This window comes from Moschus berezovskii, chromosome Y (genome assembly GCF_049115385.1).
Source record: "Moschus berezovskii isolate FMDL1 chromosome Y, NW_MosBer_1.0, whole genome shotgun sequence".
Lineage (NCBI taxonomy): Eukaryota > Metazoa > Chordata > Mammalia > Artiodactyla > Moschidae > Moschus > Moschus berezovskii.
The window spans coordinates 32109031-32132272 of NC_142489.1; positions in this window are offsets into that span (position 1 = coordinate 32109031).

The window sequence follows — 23242 nt, forward strand, 5'->3', positions numbered from 1 at the left end:
AAATCCAGCACCAGTTCTGCATAGTTCTAGCAGCATGTTATAATATGGATTCATTGTCTTCATCTTTACATTCATTGAATGTCACCAACCAGCCCCTGCATGACTACCTCATGGTCACTTATGCTTCTATGTACACACATTCCCTCTTTAAACCAGCACAAACCTGTACTTCATACTTTAGTGATAGATACAAAGACTAATACTGTGTCTAGTACGTATTGATCTTGAACACCATGTCCAGGAGGAATAAGTGATTAAAGTTCTTAATCTGCAACTGGTTCTGCATGCGTATGGTTTCTGTGCCCATTTGGAACATGCCAATACCTGATATCTAGAATCTCCTACAACAAAGATTAACACTGGATTCAGTTCAGTTCAGTTCAGTTCAGTTGCTCAGTCGTGTCCGACTCTCCGCGACCCCATGAATCACAGCACGCCAGGCCCCCCTCTCCATCACCAGCTCCCGGAGTACACTCAAACTCATGTCCACAGAGTCGGCGATGCCATCCAACCATCTCATTCTCCGTCGTCCCCTTCTCCTCCCGCCCCCAACCTTTCCCAGCATCAGAGTCTTTTCCAGTGAGTCAACTCGTCGCATGAGGTGGCCAAAGTATACAGTTTCAGCTTTAGCATCAGTCCCTCCAATGAACACCCAGGATTGATCTCCTTTAGAATGGATTGGTTGGATCTCCTTGCAGTATAAGGGACTCTCAAGAGTCTTCTCCAACACCACAGTTCAAAAGCATCGATTCTTCGGAGCCCTGAGGGATAATCAGGGACACTATCTCATTCGCCCCTTTACTACCATCACCAAGGCAACACATGATCTGCAGCATTATTAGAGTTAGAAGGAAGTTCTTGGAGATGATTTCTAGAAAAAAATGAAAATGTAATAAAGTTACTGATTCAGAGGCACAGATTTATGACCCACTTCTCGACACTCTACTCCTTCTTTTTTACCTTTTTCTCCTGCATGACGTGGTGAAGCAGTAAGGATGGAATTTTTTCTGTTTTGCAGCTTAGGGAAAAAATAAAGGACTCAAGGAATTGTGAAATAATCCAGATTGTTAAACATTTCCCTTTTTTGTTTAATTTGACTTTTCTATGCCTTTACTCATCCCAGTCCATAAGTTTGTAAATCTGCCCCTTTCACAAGTGCAACTTTCGAATTTCAGAGAGACTCTCTGGAGCAGAGAGCTTATGCAGCTTGCCTTATCTTGAAAAAGATGCAATAAAATACTTAGGTAATGTTTTTCTTCAGCTTTATACATCTAACTTAATGGAGTAGAGAATGACAACCCACTCCAGGTTTCATGCTTGGAAAATCCCATTGACAGAATTGTAGCCCAGGTGGGCTACACTCATTGGATTGCAAGGTTGGACTGGAGAGAGACACACACTTACACATCTAATTTATGTTCAGATACAAATTTTCTTTCTTTTTTACAGGTCTTCATGTGTTTCACACTGAAGGACCAAGCATTTTTCTCTAAATTATCTCTGTGAAAGTTGTATAGACTTATACAAGTTTCTTGAAAACTTAACTGCTTCTTAAAAACAAAGCAAAGAAAAACTTCCTCCCATGTGGGAAGGGGTTTGCTTCCTTTTCTCCACTGATGATGTGGAATTTCTTTCCTATTAGCAGAAATACGGATTTCTATCTTGCCTTGGCTATATGGTAAACTGGGATATCGCTTCGTTGATTTGGGAGTAATAACTTCTAACAAAATTTCCCTTTTCTAGAGCAATGGATCTCTGTAACTGAGAGGAAATGTAAACATTGAATCCCTCATATATCTCTTCCTTGTCTAGGACCAAGCTCCTTAACAACAGGCATGAACAGGTCTGTCATATCACTAGAGAAAACTAGAACTATTTTCCCAAGTGTATGTGATTCTGATCTTTGTCTTTGGCATGCTGTCATGCCAACTTTTATGTCAAAACTTAAAGAGGTTTTAGATTCAATTGGATTCCACAATGCATTCCATATAAGAAGGTGAATCTCTATAATATTCTATTCCTCTGAGCCTCTAGACCTTGCCAGAGAATGTATCAGGAAGGCTTAGAGTCCGGTTTTCTCAAGCATTAGTGAGAAATAATACTTTTAATATATTAATGAGAACTAATATTTTAACATATTTTCTTTTTTCATACATTAATATATTTTGTTTTTTTTAACTTTTCCTTTTTATTGGAGGCTAATTATTTTACAATATTATATTGTTTGGTTTTGCCATGCATTGACGTGAATCCACCCCGGGTGTACACATTAAATGTGGTCACAATTGTCTCAATGAGTAACATATAAGAATCAATGATGAAGGTATCTGGAGGCTGAGGAGAAGATGGATATGACATGAAGAAGATGAAAGGATGGCCCTCATATTCCTATATTTCCTGGTGTCAGAGGCAATGGGACAGACTGACTGCGAGACTAAAACAAATGGACATGGATAACAAGGTCATAAGTAATCCTGTCATGCGAATAAGGAAGATGTTGAAATGTGTCATTTAAATTTGAAATCAAGCAGGATCTTAATCGGTTCAGTTGAGTTCAGTCGCTCAGTCGTGTCCGACTCTCCGCGAGCCCATGAATCACAGCACATCTGGCCTCCCTGTCCATCACCAACTCCCGGAGTTCACTCAAACCCATGTCCACAGAGTCAGTGATGCCATCGAGCCATCTCATTCTCTGTCGTCCCTTTCTCCTCCCGCCCCCAACCTTTCCTAGCATCAGAGTCTTTTCCAGGGAGTCAATGCATTGCAAGAGATGGCCAAAGTATTGCAGTTTCAGCTTTAGTATCAGTCCTTCCAGTGAATACCCAGGATTGATCTCCTTTAGAATGGACGGGTTGGATCTCCTTGCATTCCAGCGGACTCTCAAGAGTCATCCCCAACACCACAGTTCAAAATCATCAATTCTTCAACGATCAGCTTTCTTCACAGTCCAACTCTCACATCCATACATGACCACAGGAAAAACCATAGCCTTGACTAGACAGACCTTTGTTGGCAAAGTAATGTCTCTACTTTTAAATATACTATCAAGGTTGGTCATAACTTTCCTTCCAAGCAGTAAGTGTGTTTTAATTTCATGGCTGCAATCAGCATCTGCAGTGATTTCGGAGCCCAAAAAAATTAAGTCTGACACTGCTTCCACTGTTTTTCCTTTATTTCCCATGAAGTGATGGGACCAGGTGTAAAGATCTTTGTTGTCTGAATGTTGAGTTTCTAGCCAATGGTTTCACTCTCCTCTTTCACTTTCATCAAGAGGCTATTGAGTTCCTCTTCACTTTCTGCCATAAGGATGGTGTCATCTGCATATCTAGGTTATTGATATTTCTCCTGGCAATCTTGATTTCAGCTTGTGCTTCTTCCAGCCCAGGCTTCATCATGATGTACTCTGCATATAAGTTAAATAAGCGAGGTGACAATATACAGCCTTGACGCACTCCTTTTCCTATTTGGAACCAGTCTCTTATTCCATGTACAGTTCTCACTGTTGCTTCTAGACCTGCATACAGGTTTCTAAAGAAGCAGATCAGGTGGTCTGGTATTCCCATCATTTTCAGAATGTTCCACAGTTTATTGTGATCCACAGAGTCAAAGGCATTGGCATAGTCAATGAAGCAGAAATAAATGCTTTTCTGGGACTTTCTCGCTTTCTCCATGATCCAGCGGATGTTGGCAATTTGATCTCTGTTGCTGCTGCCTTTTCTAAAACCTGCTTGAACATCTGGGAGTTCACGGTTCACATATTGCTGAAGCCTGGCTTCGAGAATTTTGAGCATGACTTTACTAGCGTGTGAGATGAGTGGGATTGTGTGGTATTTTGAGCATTCTTTGGCATTGCCTTTCTTTGGCATTGGAATGAAGCCTGACTTTCTCCAGCCCAGTGGGTACTGCTGACTTTTCCAAATATGCTGGCATACTGATTACAGCACTTTCACAGCATCATCTTTCAAGATTTGAAATAGCTCAACTGGTGTTCCATCACCTCCACTAGCTTTGTTCGTAGTGATGTTTTCTAAGGCCCACTTGACTTCACATTCCAAGATGTATGGCTCTAGGTCAGTGATCACGTTATCGTGACTCTCTTGGTCGTGAAGATCTTTTTTGTACAGTTCTTCTGTGTATTCTTGCCACCTCTTCTTAATATCTTCTGCTTCTGTTAGGTCAATACCATTTCTGTCCTTTATCGAGCCCATCTTTGCATGAAATATTCCCTTGAAATCTCTAATTTTCTTGAAGAGATCTATTGTTTTTCCTATTCTGTTGTTTTCCTCTATTTCTTTGCACTGATCACTGAGGAAAGCTTTTTATCTCTCCTTGCGTTTCTTTGAAACTCCGCATTCAGATGCTTATATCTTTCATTTAATCCTTTGCTTTTTGCTTCTGTTCTTTTCACAGCTATTTGTAAGGTCTCCTCAGAGAGCCATTTCGCTTTTTCTGCATTTCTTTTCCATGGGAATGGTCTTGGTCCCTGTCTACTATACAATGTCACGAACCTCCGTCCAGAGTTCATCATTCACTCTATCTATCAGATCTAGTTCCTTAAATCTATTTTTCACTTCCACTGTATAATCATAAAGGATTTGATTTCGGTCATATCTGAATGGTCTAGTGGTTTTCCCTACTTTCTTCTGTTTAAGTCTGAATTTGGCAATAAGGAGTTCATGATCTGAGCCACAGTCAGCTCCTGGTCTTGTTTTTGTTAACTGTATACAGCTTCTCCATCTTTGGTTGCAAAGAATATAATCAATCTGATTTTGGTGTTGACCAGGCAATATATATTAGGAAGGGAGGGATAATGAGAATCAGATGTTATAAATAGGAACTTACTGATATCTATGACAAGTGACACTAGACAGGTATAGGTGTGAGTGCTGGACTACAAGAAAAGCTGAACGCTGAAGAATTGATGCTTTTGAATTGTGGGGTTGCAGAATACTCTTGAGAGTCTCTTGGATATCAACGATATCCAAACTGTGCATCCTAAATGAAATCAGTCCTGAATATTCACTGGAAGAACTGAAGCTGAAGCTGAAATTCCAATCCTTTGGTCACCTATTGTGAAGACATGAATCATTGGAGAAGACCCTGATACTGGGAAAGATTGAAGGCAGAAGGGGAAGAGGAGAACACAGGATGAGATGGTTGGATGGCACCATGGACTCAATGGACATGAGTTTCAGAAATCTCTGGGAGTTGCTGATGGGCAGAGAAGCCTGGCACGTTGCAATCCATGGGGTCACAAAGAGTCAAACACGACTGAGAGACTGAACTAGACGATGACAAATGATTTGTTTACAAGTTTTGCTGATTTCTCTCCAGAGTTTCCCCCACACTCCTATGTCGGTCAAATAATTTATGACTCATTTTCCCATGGCTTTTCTTTATTTGCAACACTCTTCAGAAGTTGGCCTCTCTGTTCTTTTGCATTTTATCTTCCTTTCCATTTATTTGAGTGTGTCTTGTATGGCAGGAGGAGTTACTAAAAAATAGGTTACATTTAGCGGCAGGAAGTCATTCAGCAACATTGATACAGTTTAAAACATTAGAAAAAATCTAATACAAATATGGGACTTCCAATTGTGTTCTCTCTTCATTTTGTATCAGTAGAGAAGTATTCAAAGAGAGAAAAAAATGCAAATCCCAGGTATGTTGTTATATGTTTTCTTAACTGAAATATTATGAGGAAAATCCGAAAAGCCTCTCATCCTTATCCATCAGGGGACAGACCAAATAGAAGCCACAACTGCAGAAAACTTACCAAAGTGATCACTTGGACAGAGTCTTGTCTAAGTCAATGAAGCTATGAACACCATTTTGAACAACACGGCCAAACATGCCTGTCACTCCATGTATATCTTAACTTCATGCTTTTACATTCCAGAACCCTATGATGAAATGGACATCTTTTTTTCGGCATTAATTCTAGAAATCCCTGAAGTTCTTCCTACAACTGCTCAAGTTCCCTGGTAGCTTAGATGGTAAACAAGTGAAATACAGAGACTGCCATTGTTCATGAAGGAAAATCCACAACCAGATGGTCATGTTCAACAAAAAGAACTCCACATTCCTTGTAGGAAAAATAACCATCCTGAACATCAGCTGTGAAATATAGATAATTCTATATGTCATGACGTAAAATCTTCAGCAAATATTCATACATGAATTATAGAAAATTAATATTTCAGATATGAATATTGACATTGATTTGCCTATGTAAAATATAGGAATTCCATGTTTCTAGTAGTCAATTGGGCATCTAGATAGGTGATCTGACATACAGAGAATTCCATATTTAGAGATGAAATTCTCTCTATATAAAGAGTTTTACACATAAAGCATCTCGAAATAAAAGATGCTATGTTAAGTATCCCCCTAAGTGACCTGACTCATTAGTGCCAGAGAAATTGAAGTCCGCTGATTTCTTGAAAGAGGCCATTTCAAAGTGGTTCTGTTCTCATCCTGCCTCCTGGTGAGAACACATGCCAGCCTACCCCATCACCCCAGGGCTTTGGGGCTGTGAGTAGCTAGAGGATCATCCTAAGCCATGCTTTGCAGAGTCCTGATAACTCAGGCATTCTGCAAAGACTTTAAAGAAGGATGTTTCAAACTGGCATACTCTGCAGGTAGCAGCTGCTTATGCTATAGTGCCGGCAGTCTCACAAACCTTACAAAAACTGCAAGATGTGCACATGTGTCTGATCCTGTGGGGGAAAGAATACTGCTGCACTTGAGAAGGACAGAAAACTCTTTGTAGGGGCTGTGCATAACCCATCTCTGAGCCTGGTAATCTGGCCCATTCTGTTTCTTGCTTTTTTTCATCTCCCAGTATGCCCCTGAATGTTTTCGTCCTGCCGCTCCTTTCTGCCTAGGGATCCAGGGCGCAGCAGCATATCTCCACTTACAGCATCCTTTCTCGGTGACATCCCTGGGCTTGATTTCCTGGCGACAGTGCTTTGGCTGCCCCATAGTTTATGTAGTTTACACAAATTTGTTCATTTTTTCCGTATTCATTTTCCTTCTAGCAGCCAGGCCAGTTCTGACAGCTCATATGCACATTTATGTTTGTGGGCACACACACATACTTACACACAACTCTAAAGGGAATTTTTCACATATTGTCATAGCTTTGTTTTCCAGGATAATGGATTTTGGTAAGTACCTCTCATTTTCTCTGGCTTTCTTTCACTATTCAAGTTAGTATCCTCTTCTACCTCTGCCCTTTATTCTTGAAGATTACAAATTTTGGGATTTACTCATGAGAAGGCCTGACTTGAAAAGACATTCGGTGGGCTGGAAGTGCTTGTGGTGAACAGCTGATTGGTGGGTGCTCATGTCCTGTATTCTCTCATCGCATTGACTGTTTCACAGTGCCAATCACTTTGGCATGATTCCATTCCACGTGCTTTCCTTCCAGGAATTAAACCAGAAATAGAAAATGGATTTGGAGTGCACTGACTTGGAGGTATCTATCTCAGCCTACACCTCTCAAAACCATTCCTTTTCAATGCTGGAATCTTGTGGCAGCCCCAGTGCCCAGTCAGGCTCAAGACCTGATCAAGGTGATCCTGCTCCTCCCAACTGTGTAATAGGCTGTTTGCAACAGTTTCCATTTTCCCCCCAAAAGTTGTCTCCCTGTAGCAGGAAAAGGCCAAACTGATATCTGGACCTCCTAAAGAGCAAAGAATATGTGACAGGCCTGTGTCTGAAACAATATCATGAAGAAGGTGCATGCAGATCCAAAGGGCCTCTGCTGAAACAAGGCACTGAACGTGAGGTCAAAAAGGTCCAGTGGCCTTCTTTTTGTCAGCACTACACTTTATTTCTGCTCACTCATACACATAGCCCCCACACGGTTTACACCCTGAGAAACCTGCCAGCCCTGGGCCCATAACTCATGCCTCCATTGTGCAGAAAGCAGCATTCCTCTCTCAAATGTACCAACAGGGCTTGATTCCAGGCATGGACTCACTAACTTGCTAAATGCCAAAGTTCTCTTTCTGCTTCCCTGATCAGACTGTGGTAGATCTACCTGTAGCTCAGGACCCCTGCTAGCCTATGAAGTTGGTGTGCCACTAATGCAGCTAAAAGTTGGGCTGGTGGACATCCAAGATGCCCACCTCAAACCAAGTGTACATGCGATAGTCCCATGGTGCATATCTCCTTAAAGATTACCATGACAAAATCAGATATTCTACTCCAGGGAGATTGTGAGAACCATCCGTCACCTGCAGACAGACCCACATTGTCCTTTTGCTCTCCACAACTAAGAATGATAAAAAAAGAAAGGAAAGAATTCATGTCAGGATTTTGGGCATGAGCAATGGCACGTCTTCATCAGGACTGCTATTTCCTAGCCGCTAAGCCTGAAAAGCAGAAGGCTCTGAACTGTTACCATGGGCATCAATGTCTCCCACTGTCCCAGGGTCACTTCATGCAAACAGCCCACCACACATCAGTCACTTCACTTCCATCCCTCATTTATCTGACTCTTTGTGACCCCATGGACTACAGCAAGCCAGTCTTCACTGCTCATCTAAAACTCCCAGAATTTGCTCAAACACATGCCCATCAAATGGTGATTCAATATCTCTCGTTCTATTCTTTGGAAAATTATGATGCAGTCCAAGCATCTGATTCTCTCTCATCCACTTCTCCTGTCTTTAATCTTTCCCAGTATCAGGGTCTTTTACAGTGTCAGTTGTTCACATCAAGTGTCCAAAATATTGAATTTTCAGCTTCAACATCTGCCCTTGCAATGAATACTCATGACCAATTTCCTTTAGGATTTACTGGTTTAATCTCCATGCAATGAAGGACTCGCGAGTCTTCTCAATACCATAGTTCAAAAATGTCAGTTCTTCCAGTGCTCAACTTTATGGTCCAAAATTCACAGCCATACATGACTCCTGCAAACACCATAAATTTGACTAGATGGATATTTTTCAGTAAAATATTTTCTGTGGTTTTTCAATAATGTCTATATTTGTCACAGACTTTCTTCCAAGGAGCAAGCGTCTTTTAATTTCATCGCTGTGGTCAGCATCTACAGTGATTTTGGAGCCCAAAAAGCAAAGCCTGTCACAGTTTCCAGTGTTTCCCCATCTATTTTCCATACAGTGGTGGGACCAGATGCCATGATCTTCATTTTTTGAATGTTCAGTTTTAAACCACGTTTTCATCTCCTCTCTTTCACTTTCATCAAGAGGCTTTGTACTTTCTCTTCACTTTCTGCCATGAGAAGAGTATCATCTGCATATCTGTGAGTATTGACATTTTTCCCAGCAAACTTGATTCCAGCTTGTGCTTCATCCAGCCCGGCATTTCACATGATGTAGTCTGCGTTTGAATAAATTGGTGACAATATAGAGCCTTGAGGTACCACTTTCCCATTCTGGAACCAGTCCATTTTTCCAAGTTCACGGTACTGTTGCACCTTGACCTGCATACAGATTTCTGTGGAAGCAGGTCAGGTGGCCTGGGATTCCCATCTCTTGAGGAATGTTCCAGTTTTTCATGTTCTACAAGTCAGACTTTCAGTTCAGTTCGATTCAGTTCAGTTCAGTCACTCAGAAGTGTCCGACTCTTTGCAACCCCATGAATCACAGCACGCTATTCCTCCCTGTCCATCACCAACTCCCGGAGTTCACTGAAACTCATGACCATCGAATGGGTGATGCCATCCAGCCATCTCATTTTCTGTCTTCCCTGCCTCCTCCTGCCCCAAATCCCTCCAAGCATCAGAGTCTTTTCCTTGGCATAGTCATTAAAGCAAAAATAGATGTTTTTTGGAACTGTCTTGCTTTTTCAATCACACAATGGGTGTTGGCAGTTTAGTCTTTGGTTGCTCTGCCTTTCCTAATCCAGTTTGAACCTCTGGAAATTCTTCATTTGTTGACACTTTCCTTGGAGAATCTCAGGCATTACTTTTTGCTCTGTGTGAGATGAGTGCAATTGTGCGGTAGTTCAAACAGTCTTTTGCATTGCCTTTTAATGAGATTGGAGTGAACTGATCTTTTCCGGTTCTTTGGCCACTGCTGAGTTTTCCAAATTTGCCTGCATATTGAGTGCAGCATTTTCACAGCGTCATCGGTTAGAATTATACATAACTCAACTGGGTATTCATCTCTTCAAACAACTTTGTTCTTACTGATGTTTCCTAATGCCTACGTGATTTTGCATTCCAGAATGTCTGGGTCTGTCAGGATGCATTCGACTTTAAGGGATCCAATATGTTGTCTTCTTTGTGTGCTGTATCTCAAGGACTCTCTGTTCATTATCAGTTCCTACAAAAGAGGAACGATCATAGCTGCATGGAGTTCTCAGGTCTGAGATCATGAGAAAAGACACCTGCTTGGATTCCCTTCATGGACTCCCTTCAGTGACTCTCTTCAGTGACTTTGGACTGAAAAGATTATCCATTATGTTGCAATTGGTGGAATTTCATTCTTTTTCATGACTGAGTAATCATTTTACTGAAGATATATAAGCATGTGTTTCTTCAAATAAAGTACCCTTGTTTCACTCAACACTTGGGTCCCCGGCATTCTTCTCATCAACTCCAGTCCCTAGGTCCCAGTCTACGCCGACTGTTACTGCTGGCGCCCCAACAGGGACCTGGTGAGCACCCTTGGCAAGCAGACTGAATGGCTGTTAGGACCTATGGAGGTCGGTAAATGCAGGGTTATGAGAGAGATGGCTGGAAAGTCCCACCTCCTTTCTACTTTACTTCATCATTTATGTAAGGTTCAACGACTTTTGGTTTCGCATCAGCAGATAGAGGCTCATCTCCAAACAGTGGCTGAATAGAATCCCTGGTTCCCTAATGTTTGGATTTAAAAATTTGAAAGCAGTTTAAAGAATATGTTTAACGAGCCACAGGATGGGGAATAAATATTGCAACAAATTTCTGACCCTTGTGTGCCCTCATTAAAGCCTTGATCTTTTCATTTCAAGGCAATCCTATCTGCAACCCCCATATTCCTCATCAAGCGAATGCTCATGTTATACGAATATAAATTAGATGATGAGACTTTACAAAAAGCCCAATTAGAGCAACATACAATGTTTCAAAACTTTCCCACCGTCCCTGTTCCGGTTGTCCCTAGCGCTCGTCCTCCTTTTCTAATGGAAGTGAAGCCAAAGATCCCCCTATTTGAGGACAAGATGAATCCGATGTTGACACTTCTGATGCTCTCTTTGACACTATAGCCAACAATACAGTCAAAGAGAGCATCAGAAGTATCAACAAAAACCACTGCGGATGCTGATTGCAGCCATGAAATTTAAAGACGCTTACTTCTTGGAAGGAAAGTTAGGACCAACTTGGATAGTATATTAAAAAGCAGAGACATTACTTTGCCAACAAAGGTCCATCTAGTCAAGGCTATGGTTTTTCCCGTGGTCATGTATGGATGTGAGAGTTGAACTTTGAAGAAAGCTGGTCGCCGAAGAATTGATGATTTTGAACACTGGTGCTGGAGAAGAATCTTGAGAGTCCTTTGGACTGCAAGGAGAGCCAACCATTCCATTCTGAAGGAGATCAATCCTGAGTGTTCACTGGAAGGACTGATGCTAAAGCTGAAACTCCAATACTATGGCCACTTCATGCGAAGAGTTGACTCACTGGAAAAGACTCTGATGCTGGGAAGGATTGGGGGTGGGAACGACAGAGAATGAGATGGTGGATGGCCTGGCATGCTGTGATTCATGGGGTCTCAAAGAGTCGGTCACGATTGAGCGACTGAACGGAACTGAACTATATATATATGACATATGGGGAGAAGGCGATGGCACCTCAGTCCAGTATTCTGCTTGGCTGCCATCTATGGGGTCGCTAAGGATTGGACACAACTGAGCGACTTTACTTTCACAATGATATATGGATATATATATATATATATATATATATATATATAACAATGAAAAGCCCCTAACACGCACTCAAATTTGTAAAAACAGACGATGCACTCATTCTCCTTCACGACGAAGGCTTTCTGATTTACTGGATTTGCAATCTCGAGTCTCTGAGGCTGATGATCTTTTTCTCTCTCCTTTGTTAAGAAATGATAATTCTCAAGGGTAACTAATGCATCAATACAAAGGCATTGATTTTTCTCACATACAACAAATGGAAAAGGCTGTAACTTCTAAACACTATAGTTTCTTCTATTTGAATTTTATTTTATTCTTTAGCTACACTGGGAGTTGCTATCTCCTTTATTGTTGTCAGAAAGGAGGCCAAAATGTTATTTGAAAAACTGCTTGTGTATGGAGAATGAAAATCAGGATTGTCAGAGAGCCATCACTCTGATTTGTGAGACCAGGAATGTTGTTGATTATCTGAAGGCTTGTTGCACCTTAGGGTTAGAAACTCAGAAAATGCAAATGTTAGCTGAAGAAATGACTACTTCCTTTAAAAGGGGGAATGAAGGGTGTTTTTTTTTGTGGGGATAAGAACCATTAAAAAAAAAAAAACTGATTGCCCTAAAAAACAGACAGAATAAAGTAAAACTACTAAAAAGCCTCCAGGAATCTGCCCTCAATGTTGTAAATGGGTACAACCTTGATCTAAATATCATTTGAAGGGAACCCTATTTTGGGAAACTCAAACACGGGGACTCCCCAGGTCCCCATCATCAAAAATCAGGGGCAAACTCCATCTTGTCTCTCAAACCTTCAACATTTGGCAGGGCTGCTGTCAACATACAAGCCCTGAAAGATTTTCTATTTTTCCTCAAACAGTCCCTTCTCGAATACCTACCGGACTTTATGGACACTTAACTCTCACAAACCTTTGACCTTATATTTGGCAGATATAGTCTGAATTCTAAGGCAATTTCTATTCATTCCGGAATCATTGATTCAGATTATAAGGGAGAAATAAAATTATGATATCATCTCAGAAACTATCATAATTCAAAAAGGGGGACAAATTGCCCAATTACTTCTTTCACTTACATTTCTATTAACTCCTTTAATGCATCAACTGAACGGAACTGAATGGCAAATAGATAGGGAACCAGTGGAAACAGTGGCTGACTTTATTTTTCTGGGCTCCATAATCAATGAAGATGGTGATTGAAGCCATAAAATTAAAAGACGCTTCCTCCTTGGAAGGAAATCATGACCAAGCTAGAATGCATAGTAAAAAGCAGAGACATTACTTTGCCAACAAAGTCCGTCTAGTCAAGGCTATGGTTTTCCCACTGGCCATGGATGGATGATGAGTTGGACTATAAACAAAGCTGAGCGTCGAAGAATTTATGCTTTTGAACTGTGGTGTTGGTGAAGACTTGAGCGTCCCTTGGACTGCAAGGAGATCCAACCAGTCAATCCTAAAGGAGATCAGTCCTGGTTATTGATTGGAAGGAATGATGTTTAAGCTGAAACTCAAGTATTTCAGCTACCTGATGCGAAGGGCTGACTCATTTGAAAAGATCCTGATGAGGAGAAAGATTGAGGGCAGGAGGAGATGGGGACGACAGAGGATGAGACAGTTGGATGACATCACTTACTCGATGGACATGGTGGGTGGACTACGGGAATTGGTGATGGACAGGGAGGTCTGGCGTGCTGCAGTTCATGGGGTCGCAAAGAGTTGGACATGACTGAGCGACTGAATTGAACTGAACTGAATGATATACAGACAGGTGAATTAGGTAAATCAGATTAAAAACAATTCTTATGAACATCAATAGTATCTGAACAGGCACAACCAAATATAAGTATTAAAATTAATTGCAAAAGATTTTCTGGTGTTCTTGATACTGAATCCGATATTACTATTATTACAAAACATTTATTGCCCAAACCTGGGCATTTACAAATAAATTCTTGTTAAATTGCAGGAGTATCTCAAACTAAAGTTCAGGAGGCTTACTAAAATGTCCAGATATATCCACGTGAGTGACCAGAAATCCAACCTGCAACTTTAAAACCTTATATGATCGATGATCCCCTTAATTTAATAAGAAGAGATTTACTTATGCAATGACAAAATCAAATACATATTCCATATTTTTACTATGGGCCACTGCTCATTTAATAAAAAATATAATTATTAAAATAACTTTGAAATATTACGAGCCTATTTGGACAGAGCAGTGGCCCCTTACAAAAGTTGGACTGTGAAGAAAGCTGAGCGCGAAAGAATTTATGTTTTTGAATTGTGGTGTTGGAAAAGACTCTTGAGAGTCCCTTGGCCTGCAGAGGGATCCAAACAGTCCACTCTGAAGATCAGTGCTGAGTGTTCAATGGAAGGACTGATGTTAAAGCTGAAACTCCAATACTTTGGACACCTCATGAGAAGAATTGACTCACTGGAAAAGACTCTAATGTTGGGAGGGATTGGGGGCGGGAGGAGAAGGGGACTACAGAGAATGAGGTGGCTGGATGGCATCACCGACTCTGTGGACATGAGTTTGAGTGAACGCCGGGAGTTGGTGTTGGACAGGGATGCCTGGCACGCTGTGATTCATAGGATGGCAGATAGTCAGACATGACTGAGCAACTTAACTGAAATGAACTGCAGGAACAACAATGGAGGATACACAATTGAAATTAAAACATATTGAGGAATCATGTTCTCCTTGGAATACTCCCATTTTTGTGATAAAGAAGAAATCTAACAAATGGCGTCTTTTAACTGACTTTTGAAAGATTAATGCATCCATGAAACCTATCTGTGCAGTGCAACCATGAATTCCATCATCTGCCACTGTTCCTCAAAACTGGCATATTATTATCATAGCCTTGCAGGATTGAATTTTTACTATACCTTTACACCCGCTAGACCGAGAAATATTTACTTTCTCCCTTATCCTAATCATATCAGGCCTCACAAACAGTATCAATGGACTGCATTGCCTTAAGGAATGATAAATTCTTGCACCATGTTTCAACGTTGTGTAGCCAAAGCTCTTGAACCTGTGCGAAAGCAATTTCATAACTATACTATTGTTCACTATACGGATGATATATTGTTTTCAGCTCCTTCTATTTTAGAAACTCAGCAGATATTTGATGTAGCTCAACAACACTTAAAAGAGTCTCGATTATTCATTGCCCCTGAAGAGATTCAATCCTCTGCACCTTACAATTACTTGGGATTTAATGCTATTAGACAACGTATCACTCCTTATCTTGCACAGATTCGTGTTGATAAATTATCAACCTTGACTGATTTTCAAAAATTTTAGGCATACAACCTGGCGTAGACCTACTTTGGAAATTGCAGAATATCAACTGATTTATTTAACAATTTAAAAGGAGTTTCTGATCAAAATAGCCCTCGTTCACTCTCCCAAGAGGCACGAGAAGAATTCTGCATAATGCAAAATAAATTGCAAAAGCAAATTCTTTCTCCTATCAGACTTGAGATACCTTTAGAGTTATTTACTCTTCCCTCTCTCCAGTCCCCTACAGGACTTCTTGCCCAGCAAGAACGCCTGATAATATGGATATATATCCTTTTTTACAGGGACAAGATCACTTACACTCTCTCTTGATTTGATTGCTAAAATAATTATCAGTGGGAAAAATAGAACTGGATCTTTAATTGGCTCTGATTCTTATAAAATTGTAATTCAGTTCAGTGCAGTTCAGTCACTCACTCGTGTCCGACTCTCCGCAACCCCATGAATCACAGCACGCCAGGCCTCCCTGTCCATCACCAACTCCCGGAGCTCACTCAAACTCATGTCCACAGAGTTGGCGATGCCATTCAGGTATCTCATGCTCTGTTTTCCCCTTCTCCTCCCGCCCCCAAACTTTCCCAGCATCAGAGTCTTCTCCAGTGAGTTAACTCGTCGCTGGAGGTGGCCAAAGTGTTGCAGTTTCAGCTTTAGCATCAGTGCTTCCAATGTAGTTCAGTTCAGTTCAGTCGCTCAGTCGTGTCCGACTTTCCGCCACCCCATGAGTCACAGCACGCCAGGCCTCCCTGTCCATCACCAAATCCCGGAGATTACTCAAACTCATGTCCACAGAGTCAGCGATGCCATTCAGGTATCTCATGCTCTGTTTTCCCCTTCTCCTCCAGCCCCCAACCTTTCCCAGCATCAGAGTCTTTTCCAGTGAGTCAACTCGTCGCATGAGGTGACCAAAGTATTGCAGCTTCAGCTTTAGCATCAGTCCCTCCAATGAACATCCAGGATTGATTTCCTCTAGAATGGACTGTTTGGATCTCCTTGCAGTATAAGGGACTCTCAAGAGTCTTCTCCAACACCACAGTTCAAAAGCATCGATTCTTCGGCGATCAGCTTTCTTCACAGTCCAACTCTCACATTCATACATGACCACGGGAGAAACCATTGCCTTGACTAGATGGACCTTGGTTGGCAAAGTAATGTCTCTGCTTTTTAAAATACTATCAAGGTAGTACCTATTAGTAAATCTCAATTTGAGAGTGGTTTGCAAACTTCTACTATCTTCCAAATAGCCTTTTGAAAATATTCTGGAAATTTTCATTTCATTATCCTTTAACACACTTTGCAATTTCTTCAAAAGTATTGAATATATTATCTGTCGCATTGTCACATCACAACCTATACCTCAAGCTGATGTTTTTATTATATCAGTTCAGTTCAGTCGCTCAGTCGTGTCCGAAACTCCGTGACCCCATGGATCACAGCACATCTGGCCTCCCTGTCCATCACCAACTCCAGGAGTTCCCTCAAACTCATATCCACAGAGTGGGTGATGCCATCCAACCGTCTCATTCTCAGTCGTCCCTTTCTCCTCCCGCCGCCAACATTTCCCAGCATCAGAGTCTTTTCCAGTGAGTCAACTCGTCGCATGAGGTGGCCAAAGTATTGGAGTTTCAACTTTAGCATCAGTCCTTCCAATGAACACCCAGGATTGATCTCCTTCAGAATGGACTGGTTGGGTCTCCTTGCAGTCCAGGGGACTCTCAAGAGACTTGTCTAGCACCACTGTTCAAAAGCATCAATTCTTTTGCGATCCGCTTTCTTCACAGTCCAACTCTCCATCCAAACATGACCACGGGAAAAACCATACCCTTGACTAGAAGGACCTTGGTTGGCAAAGTAATGTCTCTGCATTTTAATAGGCTTTCAAGGTTGGTCATAACTTTCCTTCCAGGGAGTAAGCGTCTTTTATTTTCATGGCTGCAGTTAGCATCTGCAGTGATTTTGGAGCCCCCCCCCCCCAAAATAAAGTCTGGCACTCTTTCCACTGTTTTTCCATTTATTTCCCATGAAATGATGGGACCAGGTGCCATGATATTTGTTTTCTGAATGTTGAGCTTCAAGCCAACCTTTTTACTCTCCTCTTTCACTTTCATCAAGAAGCTTTTTAGCTCCTCTTCACTTTCTGCCATAAGGGTAGTGTCATCTCTGTGGTTATTGATATTTCTCCCAGCAATCTTGATTCCAGCCTTTGGTTCTTCCAGCCCAGCATTCCTCATGATGTACACTAATATAAGTTAAATAAGCAAGGTGACAATATACAGCCTTGAGGTAGTTCTTTTCCTACTTGCAACCAGTCTTTTCTTCCATGTACAGTTCTGACTGTTGCTTCCTGACCTGTATAGAGGTTTCTCAAGAGGCAGGTCAGGTGGTTTGGTATTCCCGTCTCTTTCAGAATGTTCCAAAGTTTATTGTGATCTACGGAGTCAAAGGCTTTGGCATAGTCAATGAAGCAGAAATAGATGCTCTTCTGGAACTCTCTAGCTTTCTCCATGATCCAGGGATGTTGACAATTTGTTCTCTGGTGCTTCTATGTTTTCTAAAACCTGCTTGAACATCTGGGAGTTCACGGTTCACACAATGCTGAAGCCTGGCTTGGAGAATATTGAGCGTGACTTTACTAGCGTGTGAGATGAGTGCAATTGGTGCGGTCGTTTGAGCACTCTTTGGCATTGCCTTTCTTTGGGACTGGATTAAAGACTGACCTTTTCCAGTCCTGTGGCCACTGCTGAGTTTTGCAAATATGCTGGCATATTGAGTGCAGCACTTTCTCAGCATCATCTTTCAAGATTTGAAATAGCTCAACTGGAATTCCATCACCTCCACTAGCTTTGTTAGTAGTGAGGCTTTCTAAGGCCCACTTGACTTCACATTCCAAGATGTCTGGCTTTAGGTCAATGATCACGTTATCGTGACTATCTTGGTCGTGAAGATCTTTTTTGTACATTTCTTCTTTGTATTTTTGCCACCTCTTCTTAATATCGTCTGCTTCGCTTATGTCCATACCATTTCTGTCTTTTATCGAGCCCATCTTTGCATGAAATGTTCCCTTGGTATCTCTAATTTTCTTGAAGAGATCTCTTGGCTTTCGCATTCTGCTGTTTTCCTCTATTTCTTTGCATTGATCACTGAGGAAGGCTTTCTTATCTCTCCTTCCTATTCTTTGGAACTCTGCATTCAGATGTTTATATCTTTCCTTTTCTCCTTTGCTTTTCACTTGTCTTCTTTTCACAGCTATTTGTAATGCCTCCTCAGACAGTCATTTTGCTTTTTTGCATTTCTTTCCCATGGGGATGGTCTTGGTCCCTGTATTCTGTACAGTGTCACGAACCTCCGTCCAGAGTTCATCAGGCACTCTCTCTATCAGATCTAATCCCTTAAATCTATTTCTCACTTCCACTGTGTAATCGGCGCCTCTAGCAAAGCAGACACCAGAGACGCCATCCCCGGCGCGACCGACCATGCAAAGAGGCGCGGCCGTGAGGAGGTACCCCAAGACTGAGGCCAGGGCCAGTGGCCGAGAGGAGCTACCCCACATCCAATAGGCCGTGGCTGCGCGGGCGCAGGAGGGCCGAGCGGAGCTACTCCACCTTCAAGGTCAGGAGGGGCGCCCTTGAGGAAATACCCCTCATCCAAGTTAAGCTGCAGCGGCTGCACTTTCTTGGAGCAGCTGTGAAGAGATATCCCACGCCCAAGGTAAGAGAAATCCAAATAAGACAGTAGGTATTGCGAGGGGACATCAGAGGGCAGAAACACTGAAATCATAATCACGGGAAACTCGTCGATCTGATCACATGGACCACAGCTGAATGTGGTCCACTGGAGAAGGGAATGGCAAACCACTTCAGTATACTTGCCTTGAGAACCCCATGAACGGTATCAAAGGGCAAATTGATAGGATACTGAATGAGGAATTCCCCAGGTCGGTAGGTGCCCAGAATGCTACTGGATATCAGTGGAGAAATAACTCTAGAAGAATGAAGGGATGGAGCAGAAGCAAAACCAATACCAATTTGTGGATGTGACCGGTGATAGAAGCAATGTCCGGTGCTGTAAAGAGCAATATTGCATAGGAACCTGGAATGTTAGGTCCATAAATCAAGGCAAATTGGAAGTGGTCAACAAGAGATGGCAAGAGTGAACATAGACATTCTAGGAATCATTGAATTAAAATGGACTGGAATGGGTGAACTTAACTCAGATGACCATCATATCTACTACTGTGGGCAGGAATCCCTTAGGAGAAATGGAGGAGCCATCATGGTCAACAAAAGAGTCCGAAACAGAGTACTTGAATGCAATCTTAAAAACGACAGAATGATTTCTGTTCGTTTCCAAGGCATACCATTCATTATTACAGTAATCCAGACCTATACCCCAACCAGTAACGCTGAAGAAGCCGAAGTTGAACGGTTCTATGAAGACCTACAAGACCTTTTAGAACTAACTTCCAAAAAAGATGTACTTTTCATTATAGGGGACTGGAATGCAAAAGGAGGAAGTCAAGAAACACCTGGTGTAACAGGCAAATTTGGCCTTGGAACACGGAATGAAGCAGGGCAAAGGCTATAGAGTTTTGTCAAGAGAACCCACTGGTCATAGCAAACAACTTCTTCCAATTCCAACACAAGGGAAGACTCTACAAATGGACAACACCAGATGGTCAACACCGAAATTAGATTGATTATATTCTTTGCAGCCAAAGATGGAGAAGCTGTATAGAGTTAGAGAAAACAAGACCAGGAGCTGCCTGTGGCTCAGATTATGGACTCCTTATTGCCAAATTCAGACTTAAATTGAAGAAAGTACGGAAAACCTCTAGACCATTCACATATGACCTAAATCAAATCCCTTATGATTGTACAGATTTTTATATAGACGGGACTAAAAATGCTAAAGCCTCATTCTGTTCTCTCGAAGAGTATAACGTTCTTTATACTAAATCCCACTCTTCTCAACAAAATGAATTATATGCTCTCATTCAGGTTATTCACCTACATCCTTACCATATTAATATAGTTTATGATATTTTATATTCAATATTTGTATTACAATCTATCGATACTTCAATCATAAATTCTAATCAGTCTATTATTTAACATTTTATCCAACTACAATCTCTTATTAAGAACTGCACTTCCTCTACTCATATTACCCATATCTGAGCACATTCTTGTTTTCTGGCCATGTGGCTCATGGCAACGAACAAGCTGATAAGCTTGTCGTTTTGCTGCTCCTGAAGAGCCACATGATCTATTTTGCAATAATGCTGGTTCATTCCACCAAATTTGGAAAATTCCATACTGCCATGCTAAAGAAATTATTATTAGTTGCCCTACTTGAAGGCCCTTGCATCTTCGATCTATTGCACAAGGCATTAATGCTCAAAGATTACATCCTAACAAACTATGGCCAATGGGTGCAATGCATTGTTCTGAAATTTCTCGCTCTTCCTTCTTATATGTTTCAATCGACACAAATTCCTTTTTAATATGGGTCACACCTCTTCAAGATGAGGCTATACGACATGTTGTAACCCACCTATTAACTTGTTTTCCTATAATGGGAACACCTAGTTCTATAAAAACAGGAAAAAAAGCCCTGCCTATATTTCTAGGCAATTCAAACAATTCCTACAATCATTTTCTATTAAATATATTACAAGCATCCCTTATAATCCACAAACAATTTTTTTTTAAAACTGGAAACTGTAACATTTTATTTAATTTTTTTTATTGGAGGCGAATTACTTTACATTAATATATTGGTTGGGGTTGCCATACATTGACACGAAACTGCCACGGGTGTACATGTGTTCCCTTTCTTGAACCCCCAGCCCACCTCCCTCTTCCCCATATCCTCCCTCCAGGTCATCCCCGTGCACCAGCCCAAGCATCCTGTATCATGCCTAGAACCTGGACTGGTGATTCAGTTCAAATAATATACATGTTACAATGCCATTTTCCCAAATCATCCCACCATCACCCTCTCCCACAGAGTCCCAAAGACTGTTCTATACACTTATGTCTCTTTTGCTGTCTCGTATACAGGGTTTAGGCTACCATCTTTCTAAATTCCCTATATATGCATTGGTATACTGTATTGATGTTTTTCTTTCTGGCTTACTTCACTCTGTAAAATAGGCTCCAATTTCATCCACTTCATAGGAACTGACAAAAATGCATTTTTTTTGATGGCTGAAAAATACTCCATTGTGTAGATGTACCAGAGCTTTCTGATCCATGCATCCGCAGATGGACATCTCGGTTGCTTCCATGTTCTCCCTATTATAAGCAGTGTTGCAATGAACATTGGAGTACATGTGTTTCTTTCATTTCTGGTTTCCTCAGTGTGTAAGACCAGGAGTGGATTTGCTGGATCATATATTAGTTCTATTTCCAGGTTTTCGAGGAATCGCCACACTGTTCTCCATAGTGGCTGTAGTAGTTTGCATTCCCTCCAACAGTGTAAAAGAGTTCCCTTTTCTCCACACCCCCTCCAGCATTTATTTGCATGTAGACATTTGGATAGCAGCCATTCTGACTTGTGTGAAATGGTATCTCAATTGTGGTTTTGATTTGCATTTCTCTGATTATGAGGGATATTGAGCACTTTTTCATGTGTTTGTTAGCCATCTGTTTGTCTTCTTTGGAGAAATGTCTGTTTAATTCTTTGGCCCATTTTTTAATTGGGTCGTTTATTTTTCCGGAATTGAGCTGCAGGAGCTGCTTGTATATTTTGGAGATTAATTTTTTGTCAGTTGATTCAGTGGCTATTAATTTCTCCCAATCTGAAGTCTGTGTTTATACCTTGCTTATAGTTTCCTTTGCTGCGCAGAATCTTTTCATTTTAATTAGGTCCCATTTGTTTATTTTTGCTTTTATTTCCAATATTCTGGGAGGTGGGTCTTGGAGGATCCTGCTGTGATTCATGTCAGAGAGTGTTTTGCCTACGTTCTCCTCTAGGAGTTTTAGAGTTTCTGGTCTTACATTTAGTTCTCTAATCCATTTTCAGTTTATTTTGGTGTATGGTGTTAGGAAGTGCCTCCTTTGTCAAAGATAAGGTGTCCAAAGGTGTGTGGATTTATCTCTGGGCCTTCTATTTTGTTCCATTGATCTATATTTCTGTCTTTATGAGAGTACCATATTATCTTGATGAATGTGCCTTTGTAGTAGAGCCTGAAGTCCTGCAGGTTAATTCCCCCAGTTCCATTCTTCTTCCTCAAGATTGCTTTGGCTCTTCGAGGTTTTTTGTATTTCTATACAAATTGTGAGATTATTTGTGCTAGTTCTGTGAAAAATATCGTTGGAAGCTTGATAGGGATTGCATTAAATGTATAAATTACTTTGGGTAGTATACTCATTTTTACTATATTTATTCTTCCAATCCATGAACATGGCATATTTCTCCATCTATTAATGTCCTCTTTGATTACTTTCACTAGTGTTTTATAGTTTTCTATGTACAAGTCTTTTGTTTCCTTAGGTAGATATATTCCTAAGTATTTAATTCTTTTCGTTGCAACAAAGAATGGAATAGTTTCCATAATTTCTCTTTCTATTTTCTCATTAAGTGTATAGGAATGCAAGGGATTTCTGTCTGTTGATTTTATATCCTGAAACTTTACTGTATTCATTGATTACCTCTGGTAGTTTTCTGGTAGAGTCTTTAGGGTTTTCTGTGTAGAGGACCATGTCATCAGTGAACAGTGATATTTTACTTCTTCTTTTCCAATTTGTATTCTTTTTATGTCTTTTTCTGCTCTGATTGCTGTAGCCAAAACTTCCAGAACTATGTTGAACGGTAGTGGTGATAGTGGGCACACTTGTATTTTTCCTGACTTTAGGGGAAATGCTTTCAGTTTTTCACCATTGAGGATAATGTTTTCTGTGGGTTTGTTATATATAGCTTTTATTATGTTGGGCTATGTCCCTTCTATTCCCACTTTCTGGAGGGTTTTTATCATAAATGGTTGTTGAATTTTGTCCAAGGTTTTCTCTGCATCTACTGAGATAATCATATGA